The sequence below is a fragment of the Lissotriton helveticus genome, chromosome 9, assembly GCF_964261635.1.
Source record: "Lissotriton helveticus chromosome 9, aLisHel1.1, whole genome shotgun sequence".
NCBI classification, from domain to species: Eukaryota; Metazoa; Chordata; class Amphibia; order Caudata; family Salamandridae; genus Lissotriton; species Lissotriton helveticus.
This window is the reverse complement of record NC_136070.1, coordinates 613,706,993-613,728,058: the sequence shown is the minus strand read 5'-3', so window position 1 is coordinate 613,728,058 and position 21,066 is coordinate 613,706,993.

Sequence of the window (21,066 nt, the reverse complement as noted above, 5' to 3'; positions counted from 1 at the left end):
TGTAGACTGTCTGGTGGAGCTGATATTCTTGGCTGCAAACTACACAGTACCCTTGCACCAGCGAGGGTGGGCATTCTGTTGTGAGCAGAGAGTCACAACGAGGAAATGGTCAAGCCTTTTAACTCAAAGCTGTCCAGGGTATCTCATCATTCAACCCTCTGACATCGGAGCCCAATCTGTAGACCCATTTCTGTTCTTTGAGGAAAAGGAATCTAGAGATGTCGGCAACATGTGGTGCAACATAGGGTTTCTCTAGAACTGTCCAGTTGAACTCGGTTTCTTGGTGATTGCACTCCAGGAAATGTTTGGATAATGTAGATACAGTTTTTTTGCATCGGAACACACTTTTGTGCTCGAGTATTCTGGTGCGTATCTTCCTGGTGGTCATACCCACATAGTTTTTCTTGCAGGGGCATGTAAGGAGATAAATTAAATTGGAGCTATTGCAGTTGGTAAACTGTTTTTGCAACCATGGGCGGCTGGTTCCTATATCCACCTCAAAGGAACGGGCAGTCTGAGGGCACACTGAGCAGGCACCGCAGGGATGGTGTCCTGTTACCGCTGGAAGGTCCCATAATGTGCCAATGGATCTAGTGGAAGTGTCTCTGGGTCTCGTATGAACCAATTGTCACGCAAACTGCTTGACCTTTTGAAAGCGAATAGCGGAGGCTCGATTTTATTGTTGCCTGCATTCAAGAGCTTCCAATGTCGCCTGACTATTCGTTGTAACATGTTAGACTTTGTATTGAAAGTACTAACAAAAGTAATGCGTTCTGATGGTGGTTTGGGAACCGGGGGTCCTAGTAGGCTCAGGCGGTTATTGTTGGAAGCCCGTTTCAGAGAACGTTTGATTAGTTTCTTCGGATACTGTCTCTCTGCTAGTTGGCGGCTTCGCTCTGTGGCGTGTATAGTGAAGGACTCTCTCTCTGAACAGTTGCGCCAGACCCGGAGAAATTGCCCGAAGGGCAAATTATCTCTGAGTGCTTTGGGGTGCTGGCTCTGATATAACAGAAGAGAGTTCCTAGCCATAGGCTTGTGGAATAGCTCGCTTTGTAACCCTGAGTCGGTGGCATAGATGGATAGATCCAGGAAGGAGATCCTCTGTTTGTTGATCTCTACAGTGAATCTCAAGAATTGATTTTGTAGATTCAACCACTGGTGAAACAGGAGGATGGAATCACGATCTCCTCTCCAAATCACCAAGATATCGTCTATATATCTCTTCCACCACTTAATATAAGGGTGGAAGGGGTTGGTGGGCGTCAGGACATGTTGTTGCTCAAAAGTATGGACATACAAATTCGCCAGGCTCGGGGCGAAAATGCTGCCCATACTGGTCCCAGACGTCTGGAGGTATACCGTGTCCTCATATTTGAAAAAATTGCCTTTCATGGCCAGTTTGGCCAGAGACATGATGAAAGAGACAGGTGTAATGGAGTCTAGCTCAGTTTGGCTTAAGATACTACCGATAGTGTCCAGAGTCTCATCCTGAGGTATTGACGTGTATAGAGACTCCACGTCAAATGAGACCAGGAAGTCTGTCTCAATGTTGTACTCAATCTCAGGTATGGCTCGTAACACATCAGTAGTATCTTTAAGGTAGGTCAGCATGGTGGCGACCAAAGGTCTTAAGAAATGATCCACAAAGGCTGACAAAGGTTCCAGGAGGGAGCCTAGACCTGATATAATTGGTCTCCCCGGTGGTGGTCTCTGGGGTTTGTGCACTTTGGGTAAAGTATAGAAGTAAGGCATGGTGGGATTTGCAGTCACTAGGAAGCCAGCTTCTTGATTCGTAATCCACCCTTCGCTTAAGGTTTCTTCCACTAGTATTTTGATTTCTACGGTAAGTTTGGAAGTGGGGTCCATTTCGAGAGGTTGGTAGGATGTTAAGACACTTAGCTGTCTTAAACACTCCGCTCTATAGTCAGTCGTATTTTGTATTACGATTGCACCCCCTTTGTTGGCGGGCTTGATCGTAATAGAGTGATCTTGTGTGAGGGCCCGTAGGGCCTGTTGTTCAACATTAGATAAGTTGACAAATTCATTTTTAGGAGCATTCCATATTTTGTTGACGTCATCCCTGACTGCTTGCTCAAAGGTAGCCACTTGAGGTGGTATCTGATGGGCTGCTGGACAAAAAGTGGATTTCTTTTTAAGGCCAGTATTTGTAGATGTAGCAGGGTCAACTCTGGTGTCCTTATCTTGAAAAAAGTATCGTAGCCGAAGCTTACGAAAGAACTGTGCCAGCTCTACTTGAGTTGTAAACGGATCTCTGACGCCCACCAACCTCTTCCACCCTTATATTAAGTGGTGGAAGAGATATATAGACGATATCTTGGTGATTTGGAGAGGAGATCGTGATTCCATCCTCCTGTTTCACCAGTGGTTGAATCTACAAAATCAATTCTTGAGATTCACTGTAGAGATCAACAGACAGAGGATCTCCTTCCTGGATCTATCCATCTATGCCACCGACTCAGGGTTACAAAGTGAGCTATTCCGCAAGCCTATGGCTAGGAACTCTCTTCTGTTATATCAGAGCCAGCACCCCAAAGCACTCAGAGATAATTTGCCCTTCGGGCAATTTCTCCGGGTCCGGCGCAACTGTTCAGTGAGAGAGTCCTTCACTATACACGCCACAGAGCTAAGCCGCCAACTAGTAGAGAGACAGTATCCGGAAAAACTAATCAAACGTTCTCTGAAACGGGCTTCCAACAATAACCGCCTGAGCCTACTAGAACCCCCGGTTCCCAAACCACCATCAGAACGCATTGCTTTCGTTAGTACTTTCAATACAAAGTCTAACATGTTACAACGAATAGTCAGGCGACATTGGAAGCTCTTGAATGCAGGCAACAATAAAATCGAGCCTCCGCTATTCGCTTTCAAAAGGTCAACCAGTTTGCGTGACAAATTGGTCCATACGAGACCCAGAGATATTCCACTAGATCCATTGGCACATTATGGGATCTTCCAGCGGTAACAGGACACCATCCCTGCGGTGCCTGCTCAGTGTGCCCTCAGACTGCCCGTTCCTTTGAGGTGGATATAGGAACCAGCCGCCCATGGTTGCAAAAACAGTTTACCAACTGCAATAGCTCCAATTTAATTTATCTCCTTACATGCCCCTGCAAGAAAAACTACGTGGGTATGACCACCAGGAAGATACGCACCAGAATACTAGAGCACAAAAGTGTGTTCCGATGCAAAAAAACTGTATCTAAATTATCTAAACATTTCCTGGAGTGCAATCACCAAGAAACCGAGTTCAACTGGACAGTTCTAGAGAAACCCTATGTTGCACCACATGTTGCCGACATCTCTAGATTCCTTTTCCTCAAAGAACAGAAATGGGTCTACAGATTGGCCTCCGATGTCAGAGGGTTGAATGATGAGATCCCCCGGACAGCTTTGAGTTAAAAGGCTTGACCATTTCCTCGTTGTGACTCTCTGCTCACGACAGAATGCCCACCCTCGCTGGTACCAGGGTACTGTGTAGTTTGCAGCCAAGATTATCAGCTCCACCAGACAGTCTACACATGCATCGTGGTTTTATTAAAATTGTACATATTTACTGCTCCTTTACAAGATGGACTATATCTCTTACTATCAATCATGTAACTGGAACCACCACCCCTAATCAGCCGGGACTGCTTATACACTTCTATAGTCACAGCCTCGTGGAGTGTTAAACAGCAAGCGAGGCACCTGGCATTCTCAAGTCAACGAGATGGCATTGAAGGAATCAGTTTATACGCCCACAGTTTTCAATAGACGTGACTGCATTTAAAACTAAAGATGAGACTATAAACATGATTGCATTTCGATACTCTGTGTTACGGTTAGCTACTTATAACTGGCCTCATAAAATATGTGTAACATGGTCAGGGGACAGACTACTGCCTTCGTTCACTTCCTTTACAAATGTTCATTACACTTGCGCTTGATCTGTCGAAGCGCTATCGAGTAGAAGAGTTGATGAACTACATTTCCCTGCGCTATGACGTGAATTTGTAGTTTTCTTGCGTTGCTCTCGCGAGAGAACGTATTCGGTCGATTCCGACTGAATTCAATGTCCGGAAGAGCACGGCACATCATAGCGCTTCCGAGGTGAGCAATAATTTAAGATTTATCACTGATAAATAAAGACTTCTTCGCCGCCATAGACTTTGTTAGCGGTGCATTACATGCAACGCTAGTCCTTGAGGCAAGTCCCGCCCATATCCAAACACTCTTTAGCGGCGACATTTCCTGCCCTCTTTGCCTCCCTCTAAGCTCAGTTGGAAGCTTTGAGGCAACGACGGACAGGTAAGGCTCGAACCCTTTTCGTTTCTTTTCTTTTCCCTCTCCCCTTGTGTTGCCACATCTTCCATTTTGAGACAACAGGTATGGAGAGGTTTTGTAATCAGTCCAGACAAAGAGGGGTTTTCTTCGTTTAAACACAGGGAGTGTTTCTCTACCTGAGTGTTTTTCGACCTGTTACCCTCTGAGCTAAGATACCCTGTTTAATATTGTTATCATGTGCAACTCACTTTTTGGTAAGACACAGTAGTGAGCCCTGCTCTCTCTCCTCGCGCTGCCATATCTATAACAAGAGATAACAGATACTGGGGAGGATTTGTCATCAATCTGTTGTCTGTCAATACATAGAGAGTGTTTACCGTTTGATTGACGACATCCTGGTTAGTAAAATAATTAGTCGCTATATTTTTTCTGTGTTTAACACAGTAGTGAAGACCTGGAGATGGCTTTTCCTGACCTAGGTGGGGCAGGGGCCCGTTTGTCTCAGAGTCAGAGATTGTTGGAGTGCTCGATAAGGTGTTAAGCTTATAAGGGTATTGAATCAGGAAGGAGGTACACCAGGTTATTGTTATCCTAAGTTACTTCCCCATCCCCTTTTTTTACCCTTTTCTAGAGCGGGGCCTCATATTATCCTGAGCAAGGTTCCAGGAGAGGTGAGGTTTGCTCCCTGTACAACACAGATGAAATCGACACTGGTTGATACAGAGGTTTGAAAGATACTTATCACGACATAGGTGTATCCTTTATATGATTTAGTTACTTTTCACAGTTTTTTGATACGCAGTAGCAAACGTTAAGGACTGTGGCCCTGAAGAAAACCGCGGGATTTGGTTCCCCTTAGGTTGAAACATGTTGGCCGAATAAATGCAGTTATTTGTTTAGACTGCATCTTTGCACTGTTCTTGTTTTTACTGAGGGAGTGATCAAGTTATATTAAAGCTTTTGTATTGATCTACTATCCTTTTTTAAACCTCACTACACTGTATTTACTTTGCACTGCACTAGATTCCATCACAATCTTTTTGCTCAAATGGTCTTCACTGCATCTGGAGATAAGACCCAGACAAATCTAGGGTATGGACCAGTCCCAATGATCATGGGACATACCATTCCTATCTGGATGGCCAAATGAGAATATATGATCTACATCTGACGTTGATGGACATCCTACTTTTCTCTGTATGGGTCTAGTCTATATTTGAAGTGAATCCCACTGCACAGGTCATGGTTCATAAACACCCCGTAAATAAGTATTTTGTTACATAGTCTGGCAAACACTTACCGACTTAGTTAGCGGTTTTATGTCAGTTTGTCGTTTGGAGCGTATTAGGTCCAGCACAGGATACACACAGGGCCGGACTGGGATCCCAAAGCTGCCCTGGCAATTTTGTTGGACCGGCCCTCACGTCGCAAGTGTCAAGCACTGCTGCTTAACAAAACTCCCCAGCACTACTGCTTTTGTTACTGGAGGCCGATATTCCAGCATCGCTGCAAAACTTGCCCACTGCTACAAAACCAGCCTTCACCCTTCCAGCCTCCTGGGCAAACGCCCGATGCCCGCTATGGCCAGTCCGGTCCTGGATGCACAGATCAACTTCATAGCATCTTACACAGTCAGAAACAATTTGTCAGTTAGCTACGTAGGGCCTGATTTTGAGTTTGGCACATGGAATACTACGTCAGAAACATGATGGGTAGTCCGTCTGTCAAATACAAGTGCATTACATCTTATAACACTAGTAATACAGAGGATAGTATATCTGTCATGTTTGTGAGTAACCCTTCCGCCAAACTCTAAATCAGGCCCTTAGTTACATACTAACCATCATTAGAGCCCACAACCAGCATCATCTTCGTGAGATTACAGTAGTAAGAATTGCTAGAGAAGTGACCAGATATCTTTGGGCGTAGATCTTGCTGCCAGTAATGTATTAAAAGCATCCACAGAATTGTTACAATACATTCGGTCCTTGACCCATTCATGGACTATTGGGCCCCATCCCAATCTCTTCACAATACAACGCTAACGAGAGTGCCAACGCGGTACATTTGTGACTGAAACTGGGATCTCCTTAATATACCCCAGAACTGCCCGCAATTGAATTGTTTCTTTACTGTGACACATCATTCTGCACAATTTGAAGACAATATTCTGCCAGTAAGTTTGAAGAACTGGGCACAACAACCACGCAAAGTGCACAAGATCAGGTTCCCCCAGTTGCATCTTTGACATCGGCATCTTCAACCAGACCATAATTGCGTAGCATGGCCGGCGTACTGCAGGACCTTTGGATCAACCTAAAAAGTATGAGCCTCTACATATGTTTAGAATAACACTTTCGATTAATGATCAGCAGTGCAAACAATGGTTATCAGTGAAGGTGTATTCTAAATTATGCTCCCATTGTTGACACATTGGGTTGGTTTCTGGTGAGTATAGCACACTCCAGGCTAGTCTAAAAAGAGATTATGGAGTTTAATCCTTTAGGTCTAGTGAGTAAGCAGGACAAAAGGCTTTGGCTCACTAGGGAAATCTGCAAGCGTGCTCTTAAGTGTGCATCTGATTCTGTAATGTAAAACTATATGAAGTACCATCATGGTGGGACCGTCCTCTTTCATCTTCTCAAGAGTTTTGCTTTCCAGAATCATGTCAGTTATCTGAACTATACCTAACCTTTCTATCTGACTGTTGACACCCTTGTCTAGGGGCACAGCTAGCCATGTACACCACTTGACCCATAGTTACGTGGAGTAGAGTAATGTGAGTTGGCTGCTCACCAGCCATCTCCACGTGCTTATGGCTTAAGCAACCAGGTTGCTAAATTCATGTGATTTCGAGATCGAACTGAACAAAGCAGCTATGGGTGTCTTGGGCTCTCTCCCATCACGTTCACGCCTTAAATGAGGTCGGTGACGGGGGCCATGGATCCAATAATGTGCGAGTTGGGCCTGTGCTGTATGGTAATAGAGCTCCAGGTCCAGTGCAATCAGACATACCCTGTTTGTATGGGAGAATCAGCGTAACCGGTTCGGCTCTGGGCTGTTTATCCATCCATGCATGTCTAGACAGCAATCTCTGAAGGATGCAACAGTGGCCCATGCAGGTAAGAGGGGTTGGGCGGTGGGGCCGGGGGGAGGATTTCAACATACGTCTGCGATCAAAAATTAAATAAATAAATAATATTCCCTCGTGTTTGTATGTTGACCCCCCCCCCTTCCCCCGGCCCAACCGCTCTTACCTGCACGGACCGTGGCTGGAAGGATGTGGGAAAAGCATGACCATATAGCATCCTGGGCAGATTTAACATCTTCATAATAGCAAATCTACCTGCCAGAGATAACAGAAGCTGGTCTCATTTCTCTGTGCAGTATGTAAATGTATCTATGGCCCCACCATAGGTACACTAAAAACGTCCACTGGATCGCTACATCATACTCTCGACGTAGCATACAGAGTCTGATTTCCATCCTTAGGGAAGCCTTTCTTGTCAAATCCTCAAAGCTGTCACATAGCAAAGGACAGTAGCAGCTTTTTTACTCTTCATCCAGTATGAAGACTGTCATGCCTGTCAGCATCTAATGAGGAGGTCAGGCCATCTGAGAGGATGTGGACTGACCCATTGGTACAAGTCTTTAAGGTGTAAGTTTAGAAACATTTTGCATTCTCAGCCGCCCAGAGGTAGGCCTACCATTCCACTGCACTGCTGTAGTTTCCAAGATCTATGGAGATGAGAATTGGGCCTTTGATGGCTCTTGCCTCCTTGACCTCAAACTGTTTCTCAAGTTTAAGTGCCTCACTTTGATGTATAGTTATGTGGTAGCCCAGATGATGACACTAGACACGCTAAGTGTAATGATGGGACACCAATGATCCCGACAGAGTTTTTTTCCTGTTTTTCTCTGGTTGTTCTTTTCCATTCCCTCTTTGAGGCCATCCATTTGTTGGCCGTTTTTTTCTGCATCTCTAACCACTACTACAGTTGAGTACCTGAGATTTGGTTTGCTCATACATTGATGAACATTCCTGTGTGGATAGACTTTAGGACCTTTTTGTGTATTGATTAATTGAAATAGGGGATTGAGTCCGCGAGTCTTTACATTTATCCCTTCAGGCCCTCCTTGTGTATTTTATTTTTATGTTGTTGACAATACAAGCAAAAACCTTTCCATTGAACGGTATAAGAGGATCTGGTTGCTGGACTTTTGGTCTATTTCAAAATGTCCATAAAAAAGGGAAGTAAATTCAGGTGACCATACGGCCTGGTCTCAGGAGCTATACTGACAAACTGAATCACACCAGATTCTAATGGCACACTCAACATTGTAACCTGATCAGCTGGATTGGTTTGCAGAGTGGTCCCTTCTGCGCTTTTATTGACAACTACAACAGATACTGAAAGCACCATTATCTGGACCACTGCTGGGTGATCAGTATCGGCGTTGTCTGGGTAGGTCACAATTTTAGCAGTACCAATGGAATTAGAATAATGAGAGTACAAGCGTTAGGAAAACTTCTTGACCAGTTGATCAAAAGGCATTGCCAAGTGAATCTGCTTCCCACTTCCTGGAGGCGCATTTGGTGTTCTGTGATTTTATATATAGATCTAAGCTTGGGAAGCCCCATTCTGAGAAGCCGTCATGAGGCACTTCGTCTAACACTGATTTGTAATTTCTCTCATAGAATCTTCTGAGAAAATCCACTTCCAGGTTATCTGTCTGTGCTTCTCAGCACACACCTAAAACATGTTTGTAAGGTAACAACTTTATGATACCGCTTGTAAAGAGTGGTGTGGAGACAGATACGAGATAAAATATGCCCATGCACCCACTTTATGGACATGTTCCGGGCAAACAGCCATGACAAAATTCTTCGGGCTTTCAATAACAAAGGTCTGGGTCTGTTTCTTCCACGTTTATTTAGGGAGCATATTTTGGAGGTGTTATCAATTTGCACAAGAATAGGACGAAGCCAATCCGGACGGGAACAATGTCAGTGCTAGGTGAACCGTTCAGAACTCTACATATTTTATGTGGTAAGCACTCCCTTTCATTGACTGTTGTCCACTGACAAATAGAATGTCCAGGTGAGATTGTAGCATGACAGTAAAATAATAATAATTCCAGATTTGTAAAGTGTGACCTATCACCCTAAGGGTATCCAGGCGCTGGGGGCCATCGGGGAGATTAAGTGAGCTATTGTCCAGAGTCACATGATGCTGAGCTGAGCTGCCGCTGGCACTGGAGATTGAATCGCGAGCCCTGCGATCCGGAGTCTGCCGCTCTAGCCAATGCAACACACATCTCCCAGGTGGTATCTGTCATTGATCTCTGAGCTTGCAGGGTCTATTGAAATAGAATGCCCTAAAAAAGGTTGCTGCTTTCGCAGCACCAATTTGAGTTTTTCAAATCAGTTGCCATTCTGTCACAACTGATCTTGTAGCCAGTGCTAAAGTGGGCTCATACATAATCTTGCATTCGGGGACAATAGGTACAAATGTGGCCGTTGACCCAAAAGTGACAAAATCTGACATGCTGTATACTTGCAGTCTTTATAAGTTACCTGCACTAGAGTGACCTTGATGACACATTATCCCCCAAAAGAAACACGTTTGGTTGAACAGAGTCTAGAAGAGCTCCTTGTTAGATTATCGTCTGCAATAGTATCAAAATGCAGCCCTAGTCGATTAATGAAGTAAGTTCATAGTACTGCAAAAGCCTTTTTTCAGATTCATTTGAATGTTTGCCTTGATGAGCCAATTGTTTAGGTATGGACATATGAATATGTTATTGCAACAAAAGAGGGCTATTAATAGTGGAAAGTATTTGGTGAATGCCTTTTGTGTAGATCTGAGACTGAAATGTAGTCCAGCCCACTGGTTATTTGTTTTCCAACTACTAGTCAAAGAAACATCCTATGTTTTTTTACCACAGGGATGTAAAAATGTGTCCAGGAGATTTAGTGGGCATCTTTCCAGAGTTGTAGAAAGATTTGATGAAGCATCAGTATGCAAAATATTTCTCTTTTGATTTATTTGCTGGAAAGATGAAGGGCATTCTTCCTAATGAGAAAGTAACTTGAATAGATGCATTTTCCCCTTTGGTGGTGGGGACAGGTTATATTACTCTCCTCCTTAGCTTCAACAAGGTCTCCTTGCACAGTTTGGCCATGTGATGTTTGTGGAATTGAAGGTGGTAGAACTTTGAAAGGAAGAGAGTATCCACCTCGCACAATGGATAGAACCCACCTGTCCTTTTTTGACACCCTTGCAGATGTTGAGCCAAACACATACCCCAACAGGGGTGGAGGACGCCTTGGTGGGGATAAGAGAGTCGCTGCTGAGACTTGTCCGGTGGTATTCCAGCTGAATTTGTAGGCTAATTTTGCACAGCAGACTTGGAACCATGTCTCTGATGGTACGTATAGTGTTGATGGTGCTGCTGCAGTTCATGCTGATGCTATGCCAAAAAAGGGAAATGAACCATAGGTCTGTTGTGATAAAGGTCAATTCAATTCAATTTAATTTCTTTTATTCGGTTTCCAGGTTTCAAGAAAACCATAAAAAGTTCATAGAATGCAGAAATACAATATAAATATGAAACAGCACGGTACACTATAAAATTGTTAAAAACATTGTATAATAAAAAATATAAATTTGAAATTTATACAGTTATCTTGGGGTTGAGCTTAAATCATTTGCAAAATAGAGAACAGAATGGTTATTAGCCAAGATTTGCTCTATGCCTAAAACAGAATTTTAGGAAGCAGGCAATGTTTTTTGTGAATGACTCGTCGTCCAGAAACTGTAGAGCTAGAAAGGCAGGCCGACAAGTACGTAGACCCATCTTTTTTAGGATTGGTATTAACCAACTTTTTCTAGGCTCGATGTAGAAGTTACAGAATAGAACAAGGTGTATCACAGACTGGGAAGAAACATCGTCGCAAGGACAAAGCGGGAGGATGTTTGACCAGTTGTTAACATGCGCAAATGACACCAGTCGGTGACTAAAATATTGAGCCTAAAACGGGTCAGTAACATTTTCTCAAAATTGCTCATCTTATATGTTAAATATGGCTGTATGCGGAAGGAAGTCTGGATAGTTAGAATGTGCTGCACTGAGCTTTTCCCAACCTCTGCATTTAATCTTAGTTCTTCCAGATGAGAAATACAAGCCTGTTTTAGAGAGCTTCTTGATACTTCGGAGATGGTTAATGGGGACAGATAATATTTTTCCAGGCCAAGGTCATTAAGGACATTTTTTTACATAAACGAGCCAACTAATTTTTTGCCTGTTTTCTAACAACAGACAATCGCGGAGGAGGTTTCGAGTCAATTCGCATTTTGGTGATATCCAAACCCGATGCCATAAAAGAATTGGTTGGAGTTTGATGGTATCCGAGATGTATACCCTACCCAATTCTAAATGACAACAGTAGGACGAAGAGCTCCGTGGGAGTGCTAGCAAACATCTCAGGAAGCTATTCTCGATTTTCTGGAGAGCTTCCACCTTCCCATGCCCCCAAACCCCTGCTCCGTAACATGCTACACTTATACATTTGGCTTGAAATAATAAAGGTCTTTTACTGGTAACTTGTTTTGTAGACTCTTTTGTGTTCTTCTAGATCTACTGCTTTTAGAGTTTCCACCTTTGTCTTCACATGGAGCATATCGTCCTCGGTGTGCTAACTGAACAGGATGTTATCAGTCAATGGCAGATTTGAACAAGTTACTTACCTTTAGTAACTACTTATCTGATACTCTATTTAGCCACAGATTACGTACCTTGGCATTATCCACAGGTATCACACTTCTGCAACAATTTTTTTACGAGCAGTACCCTGCGTGCTGGTTGGTGGTGTCGTTCGGCTCTACATTGTGTCATCTGCGCCGGAAATGATGTGCACGGTGCCTGTAGAGGCACATCACCCCGGCGCGCTGTTATCAGTGTCTTTTCGCAACTTTCAACCTTGACCCTAGAAATGTGTTTCCAGAGCGAGGAGGATGGGTGGGTTGGTAAGGGATCTGCAGCTAGATAGAGTCTCTACCAGATAATCCATTACTGAAGGTAAGTGTCCGTCCCGATGGACCTGACCATCCAGGCAGTAGTGTTTGGTGAACATGTGCTGGGAAGCCAACGTTGCTGCCTGGCAGATATCCAGGACCAGAACATTGTATGCTAATGCAGTGTTCAAAGCCTTAGCTCTTGTGGAACGAGTACGCACACCCTCAGGGAGTTGCTTCTTGGCCAGTGCGTAGCAGATTTGAATGCAGAGGCAATTAATTGGGAGATGGTCTGTTTCTGCACAGACTTCCCCTTCTTCGCTCTGACTTACTCCACGAAGAGTTGGCCGTCTACTCAGAACTCTCATGCAGTCAAGGTAGAACAACAATGCTCTTTTTGGATTCAGTCGGTGAAGTCGCTCCTCTTCCTTAGAGGGAAGTAGCAGAGCATAAAAAGTAGGCAGGGTGATGGACTGGCCTACATTAAAGGGAATGTCAACTTTTGGCAGAAAGAAAGCTCTAGTGTGAAGACCCCAGCTTGTCTTGGAAGGTGTTAAGGTATGGAGGTCTTAGATAACAAAGCCTGGAGGTCATTAACCCTCCAGGCAGATGTTATTGCCACTAGGAAGGCTGTGTTGATGGTAGGGAGCCTGAGAGGACAGTTGTGTAGTGGCTCAAAAGGACTGCATATCCGAAAGTTGAGTACTAGATTGAGGTCACACTGAGGCATGATGAAGAGTGAAGGTTGAAACATATGTTGAAGACCTTTCATAAACCTGTTTACAACAGGGGATTGAAACTTAGATGGCTGATCTGGCAAGCAGGAAGGCTGAGATGGCAGAAAGAAAGCCATTTGAGGTGCCCAAAGCAGAGCCCTGCTGGGCAAGAGAAAGAATAAATAGAAGGCCCTGTGAGGGGTAGCAGAAAGGGGGTCAACTTGCATGTTTGCACACCATGCCACAAAACTTGCCCCAGCAGCAGGTGTACATAACATTGCAGTCTTCAGGTGGAAGGTCGAAAGCTATCAACTGTCACAGCTCAATCTCCACGCATGAAGACAGAGATTTGACAGGTTTGGGAGGAGAACCCTCTCCTGCTGCAGCGACAGGGCATCCTCCCGAAGACACAGCCTCATCGGATGACCTATGTTTGTGCTCAACAGCTCGGAATATCAAACTCCCCCAGCCCAGTCTGGGGCCACAAGGGTGACTTGGGCCCAGTCATTCCTGATCTTCCTGAGAACTCTGGGCAAGAGTTGTATGTGCGGAAAGGCATGCAGGAGGCCTGAGCTCCACTTGAGACAAAAAGTGTCTCAGAGCAAGATCTGCCTTGGAAACTCCAGCGTGCAGAAGTGCTGATATTGCGTGTTCTAAGAGTTGGTGAACAGATCTAATCAAGGCTCTCCCAGTGCTGAAAGAGACCTTGCACCACCACTGGATAGAGACGCCATTCATGATACATTAGGCATCTTCGGCTGAGTTTGTCTGCCCTGGCGTTCAGAGAGCCCACCAGGTGTTGAACCACCAGAGATATGCCATGAAGTTCCAACCATGTCCAGAGGCCCAGGGCATCTTGATAAAGGGTCCACGCCCCATCCTGCCCTGTTTGTTGCAGTACCACATGGCTGTGGTGTTGTCTGTGAACACCTGCACTAGCCTTCCCTTGATGGAGGGAAGAAAGGGTTTCAATACCAGACGGATCACCCGTATATCCAGTAGGAAACCAAAGGCTCAGATTTCCACCTTTTCCAGACGACTGCCCCATCCCTGGAGTGATGCATCTGTCACTAACATAAGATCTGATTGGGGCAGGAAGAGGGGTCTGCCACTGACCCAGTTGCTGTTCATTAACTCATCAACATAGCAAAAAAGGCTCTCTCCTCTGTCGCCACGGTAGGAGAGACCATGCCAGTATCTTTGGAGCTGTCCAGACCACTGACATCCGCCAATTCCTCACACCAGGCCATGTTGGGGTCTAGGGATTGGTATTCTTCAGGGTCTAGTGTCCCCTCCCTGTCTTCCCCAAATCCCAGGACATAGGAATAAGGCTAAGGCTCCAGCCTGGAGGGTATGGCTCAAGTTGGTGTTGAGTTCCTTGTTGGAATCAGGGATGAGAATCGGTTGGCACCGCCAGCAGCGGAAGCATCAACATCGGGACTGGCATTGGGGAAGGTTGAGGTAGTACAACTGGCGCCAGTCTGGATCCATCTAGGGATACAAGGAGCATAACTGGTGCCAGGGCAGACCCTGCAGCAGGTAACCAGTAGGTGCCCCTCCCAAATGCCATCCAGTGGTAACAAGCCACTCAAATATTAGGTGAATTGCATCATAAAACTCTAGAAACTGGACGGCGGTTGTTCCAGCCCCCGGAAACTGGGCGGGGCACGGAGACAGCCCAGATGCGGGCTCAACTGCACAATCAAACCTTGAGTGACAACGCTCCCTTGTCTCATCGGATTACTTCGACAGACGGGGCTAAGTCTAAGACCTCTTCAACTTCTTACACTTTTTTATTCTTGCGGGACTTACCAGAGGACAACTTCGGCTGTGATGAAGATCGATGACGCTGTGACCTATCTCATGACCTTCCTATCGACTGGGATCGAGACCGTTGCGGCGTCGGACATCGAGCAGCAAGAAGCTTGAGGGATCGCACCCTCAAGGCCTTGGGGTGCATGGTGCAACAATTGACGCAGATCTTGGCATTGTTGTCGCGCTCAAGACACCAGAGGCAGACAAGGTGCGGGACCGTCACTGGCATTTACCGGTGACAGGTGCCACCCACAGGGCTAGAAGCCAGCATTCCTTGTGGACATCGCTGCCATACTAGGAGAAAATCTCAAACAAAACGTCAACAAAAGTCGAAAAAAGGTCAGTCAAAAAATTACTGGGGGTAGCTGACAGGAATGTAAAGAAAAGAATTGATGTCAGCAAGCTGGGGTGAAGTAGGTACACCGCATGTCACTTCCAGCGCGGATGATGAGAACAATTGCCACACAAAACCGAATGATGCCACCTACCGTCGTGCAGGGGTATTGTTCACAAAAATTTCTGGAACCAGTCTGAAGACTGGGGATACTTCTAAGGCAAGGAATCTGCAACTAGAAGTCTCTATCAGATAAAATCTTCAGCAGAGTATCTGGACTTAGGGATGCAAGTTGAAGCAAAGGTGTCTTTTGCAGGATAATCTCATTGCAAATGCCTAAAATCGCTAATTCTGCTGAGTGTGGTTGGATAACAACCCTTCTCGCACTAGTTCCTGAAAGTTTTGCTTTCAATACTTTGGAAGTTCATCTACAAACTTCTACACTGTCTCGCATATAGCGGGATCATATGGTCCCAGGAGAACTGTAGCACTTGCTGGTTTAAGTGGTGTGTAGGCTGTTCTATAAATTGTACATTCAGAGAAGCAGAGGTTGCCAGTAATGAAGGATGTTTTTGACACTTAGTAGACACAATGAGTCTTTTGGGTCAAACTGCAGACAGTGGCGGCTCCTTCGCAATGGCAGAGTAGCGTCGCCCCACTGCCTGGCTCAGAGCCAGCAAATGTAAAATAAAATGATGTTCTTGCATCGTTTCATTTTACATTTGCTAGCTCTTAGCCAGCGATTTTGGGAGGGGCTAAGGCATGGGATGGGGCAGGAGTGCTAGTGCTCTCCACTCCCTAAGTGCTCATGCGTGTTTGGCCGGCCGTCTCAGGCCGACCAAAACACACATGCACACTTAGGTTTTCTCCATCCCAGCTGCATTGAGCAGCCAGGCTGGAGAACCCCCACAGACTCCCTGGTGAGCAGGGCGTCTTTCCTGCCTGCTCAGACCAATCAACGCACTGCTCTGCAGTGCAGGGATTGGACAGGGAGCCTGTCCCAGCTGCTGGGACCAGGCAGGATGAGGCGAGGCAGTGCGATGAGACGCGATGCTGGAGGCAGTCGCGGCATAAGGTAAGTTTAAAAAAATATATATATTGGATTTTTCACCCATCCAACCCACCACCCTTTGTTTATTACGCCTGCTGCTGCATGCAGGAAGGCTGAATTCTGCTCCAGAGGATTTTTTTTGTCGTAGAGGAACACCCACTTTTAACACGGCCGCTGTGAGAAGTTTCTCTCTGCAATTTCAATCAGACCTAAAACCATAGGCGGACTGGGAGTTGAATGGACAGGTAACAGCAGTGGTTGCAGCTCATCTGCAGAGATCAGGGGTGCCAGTCTCCCCTATTTTGATGACTGGCTGTTGAAGACAATCATCTCCCACCTCCACACTACAGCAGACTTTCTGCACTCACTGGGGTTCACTATAAACGTGCTGAAGTCACATCTGATGCCTGCTCAGATGCTCCTTTTCATCTGAGCTGTTCTGGACACAGTGCAGTTTCTGGCTTATCCTCCTGAATGGAGAGTTCAGAATATTCAAGGTATGATACCGATGTGTCAACCTCTATCCTGGGTTTCGGTGAGACTGACTCTGAGGCCATTAGACCTCATGGCCTCCTGCATCCTTGTGTCACATGCCCACTGGCATGTGCAGGCTCTGCAGTGGGACCTGAAGTTCCAGTGGGCACAGCATCAGGGAAATCTCTCTGATATGGTCCAGATCTTTGAGGAAACCGCAAAAGATATGCAGTGGTTGTTAACAAACCGTAATTTGGCCACAGGCAAACCCCTCTCCCTTCCCTAACCAGATTTGGCAGTAGTGACAGGCACGGCAGGGTTTGAATCCAGCCTTCCTTGTTGACATCCCTGCCACACCAGGCTCCGATAAAAAGTTGAAAAAAAAGACAGTCAGAAAGTGAATGAAGGTAGCTCTCTCCGGATCTGAGCTGATTGGCACAGAAAGAAAAGAACTGACATTAGCACCTTGGGTAGGGGGTGCCTATATAGGCGCCACTCATGTGACTTCCAGAATGGACAATGCAATACAGAGCCGAACGACTCCACCTACCGGCATGTAGGGGTATTACTCACAAAAAAATTCTAGATCCAGTCTGATGATTGGGAATAATTCCAGGGTAAGGAATCTGTGGCTAGAACTCTATCAGATACGCTAATCCATTCTTTTTGCCGGTTCAGACCGGTCCTCATCATATCCATTATGAGGATCCATTTTAATTCCTCCTTAGTGAGTAGCTGCTCCACATTGTAATCTCCTTCAGGTAACTTCGCAATACTGATCAGCTGCCATCTTGTCATTCTCTGTATGGCCTTCAGCAATTAAATGTTCTACCGGGGGTGGCGGGCATTGGGGACATTGCAGGAGATATGACTCCGATGTTGACAAATACGTACTCTGATTTTTTTTGGGCGGTTTGCCCAATATACAGTGTAGGAAGCTGGCTGTTTAAGTGATATCAGTTATCCTATATACCATGTAAAGAGTCCAGGGGTTCCCTTACTAGTGGACAGGAGCTTGCTATGCAATCCCAAAGTGCTCTATTAGGGGGTAGTGTGGTTGAGCAGTTTTAGGCTTAACACAAAGGAGCGCAAGACATTTGCAAAATACACAGTGATTAATAAGTGACACACAACTCAAGAAATAGATCCACACCAATTTATAAAAATACCAAGTACCTTTAAATATGTTCAGCCATCATAAAAAAATCGTTCAGGTAAGTACGTTTTTAAATATTAATTATTTTCACTTGGGTGCAATTCCTGAGTTCTGCAATGTTATCCTATTGAAGGCAGAACAAGAGCTCCAAACATTTACAGTACAGCAACTTACAGGGCCAAACTCCAGGAGTTAAGGTGGGTGGTGGGCAAGGTCCAAGGCAGTACCAGCAGTACACCATCAGCGGCACGAGGGCGGCCGGGTGCAGGGTGCAAATCACTGTCAGCAGCCCAAGGTGTTTCAATGGGGATCAGTCACTGTAAAAAGAGGCTGCAGGTTCTGGCTAGGAAGCCAGTCGGGCTGAACCAGCAAGTGGGCTCAGGCTTTGTGATTCTTGGCGACACGGGGCACCTTTGGTCATCTTCTCCAAGGCCTTGGGGAGATGGGTGCAGGGGTGCTTTTAGGCATTTGGTTTGTCCTTACCGGAGCATCGTGGTTGAGGAGGGGCTGCAAGCAACGTTGTGAGTCCAGGAGGGGTGAAACCACGATGGACTTGAGCTTTGGAGGGTTGGGGAGTCTTGTTGGCACTGGTGGCCCTCTTCAACTCGGGCCGGAGGCAATGGGTGCAGTAGTGGCTTTGGGTGTCAAGGTTTGGCGGTTCCGGAGGACTTCAAGTCTTCTCTTTTGGGAATTCTTTAGAATAGGTCCGCTGTTTATGGGTCTTGAGTTTTTTTCGAAGGCAGGCAGTCCTCCCAGATTTCTGGAGTCAACAGCTGTAGAAAGAGGGAATTAGCAACAGTCCTGCGCACTCATGTCAAATAACAAATCATGTAGATGAATATTTCGAAGTAATGGAACCAATCCAGCGCTGGAGTCTATTCTTTATATCTTTTCTTTTTAATTGGTCATAAGGCATAAGTTACAAACAGCCAGCCGACACGTGTTTCATTGTAGAAAACGGTGTTCTACAACTCTTCAGGGCTGGGAAATAGGAAAAGATGACCTGAGAACAGGGCACGGAAAATCCATGTCCATAACACAAAAAAGGCCCGCATTAGGTGGCATCTTAAACTACTGTCACCCAACAGGCGTGGAGACCACAAGAGAGAAATTAATAACATTGAAAAATTAAAATACTTTCAAGAATTATCTCCGCGGTCCTATTAATTCACACTTCAGCTCATTGTCAAGCGTCAGCATAAAGACATTCAAAATGTTGTAAGTAGTATTACCCCAGTGTCGGAAAGAGTGGTAAAGAACTATATTACATGAATAAATAAATATAGTGGTGGTCAGTGACAGAATCCATTCAGTGACCAAATGACTTCAGTTACTAATATGGTTAAACCTATGCAATACCTCAGTGGCTGAATCCAAAGATGAGAGAGCTAAAAGAACAGGAGAGAGAAAGGAATGAGAGGGAGAGGGGTATTAGTATGTCCCCACTAATGGGACCAGACTTTTAAGTGAAACCATGTATGGTATGAAAGGCTGAGCATATTCTTACCCCAATTCCAGTGATAATTCCAACCCGGAAGGGTAACCAAACTCTTGGCAATCAAAGTAAGAAACGGCAGGGTACAGGCTGAAACAGTCGTAGAAAGAGCCTACTTTGGTGCAGTTTTCGACGGGGGATGCAGACAGGCCGGGGGGGGGGGGGTGGCTGGTATCAGGTCCGGTGCTTCTTCTCTCCTCTCTGCTTTTGCAGCTCTTCAGTGTCTTCTCTCTTCTTAGGTCGCCAGGATCTCCTTCTCTGGTACTGAATTTAGGGGCGTTAGGGGAGTGTAGTGTAGTAGCCAATGGGCTTCTGACCTTTGGGGTTACTAAGCCCCCTATATGACCACTTCCTTTGGGATGTGGCAAGGCGACCGGGGCGGAAAAGCGGCGGACGGTGTTTCCATCCGCCGCGGTCCACCCGCCATAGTAATATCGCGGGGGGGAAATGGGTGGTGGGCGGGCAAGGATGTCGGGCGGATCGCCACCGCCTGCATGGCGGTGGCGATCCGCTCAACATCCTAATGGGCCCCATAGTTTTTTAATGTATACAAAATAATGTAAAATTAATAAATAATACATATAACTTAAAAAAATATTTAGAATGATTAGAACTTAATTATAAGTAATAAATGTAATGTAACAATAAATTAAACACATATATAAAATGTAATATATATTTACTTAATAATTAATAAATCATTCTTTTAATGAATTATAAAATGTTAGAAATATATTTAAAAATATAAATATATATATATATATATATATTTCATCCACCAAGGTTGCCCTTAAGGAGCCGCCGCACAAGGAAGGGTTAACGCACACGGCGCCACAGGTAGTTAGCTGTCAGCATGACACATCCCTTTAAAACAGCCATACGCGTTTCGAGCTTGAGAGCTCTTGTTCACTGTACCTTTACCAGCATGCCTGTGGTAACGCCCACATGGGCGGGACTCTTGTATTGAATAAATTATGTTCCCAACGTATGGCTCACTTTTCATCACTTCGCCAGTGAACAAGAGCTCTCAAGCTCGAAACGCGTATGGCTGTTTTAAAGGGATGTGTCATGCTGACAGCTAACTACCTGTGGCGCCGTGTGCGTTAACCCTTCCTTGTGCGGCGGCTCCTTAAGGGCAACCTTGGTGGATGAAATATATATATATATATATATATATATATATATATATATATATACATATACATACCCCTGTTATATAAAAAATATATAACATAAATTAAATTATTAAAAGATAAACTCAATTTTACACTACATTAAGTGCAACAGTAGGGAAAGCGTTGGATAGCGGGAAGGTAAAAATTACTATTCCCACTCCAGAGAGTGCAACATTAGGGAAAGCGTTGGATAGCGTAGGGGTAAAAATTACTATTCTCACTCCAAAGAGTGCAACAGTAGGGAAAGTGTTGGATAGTGGAGGGGAATAATTTACTATTCCCACTCCAATGAATGCAACTGTAGAGAAAGGGTTGGATAGCAGAGGGGAATCATTTTCTATTCCCACTTCAATGAGGGCAACAGTAGGGAAAGTGTTGGATAGTGAAGGGGAAAAATTATTATCCCCACTCCAGCAAGTGCAACAGTAGGGAAAGTAATGGATAGCGGAGGCATACAAATTACTAATCCTACTCCAGGGAGTGCAACAGTAGGGAAAGTGTTGGATAGCGCAGGGGTAAAAATTACTATTCCCACTCCAGCAAGTGCA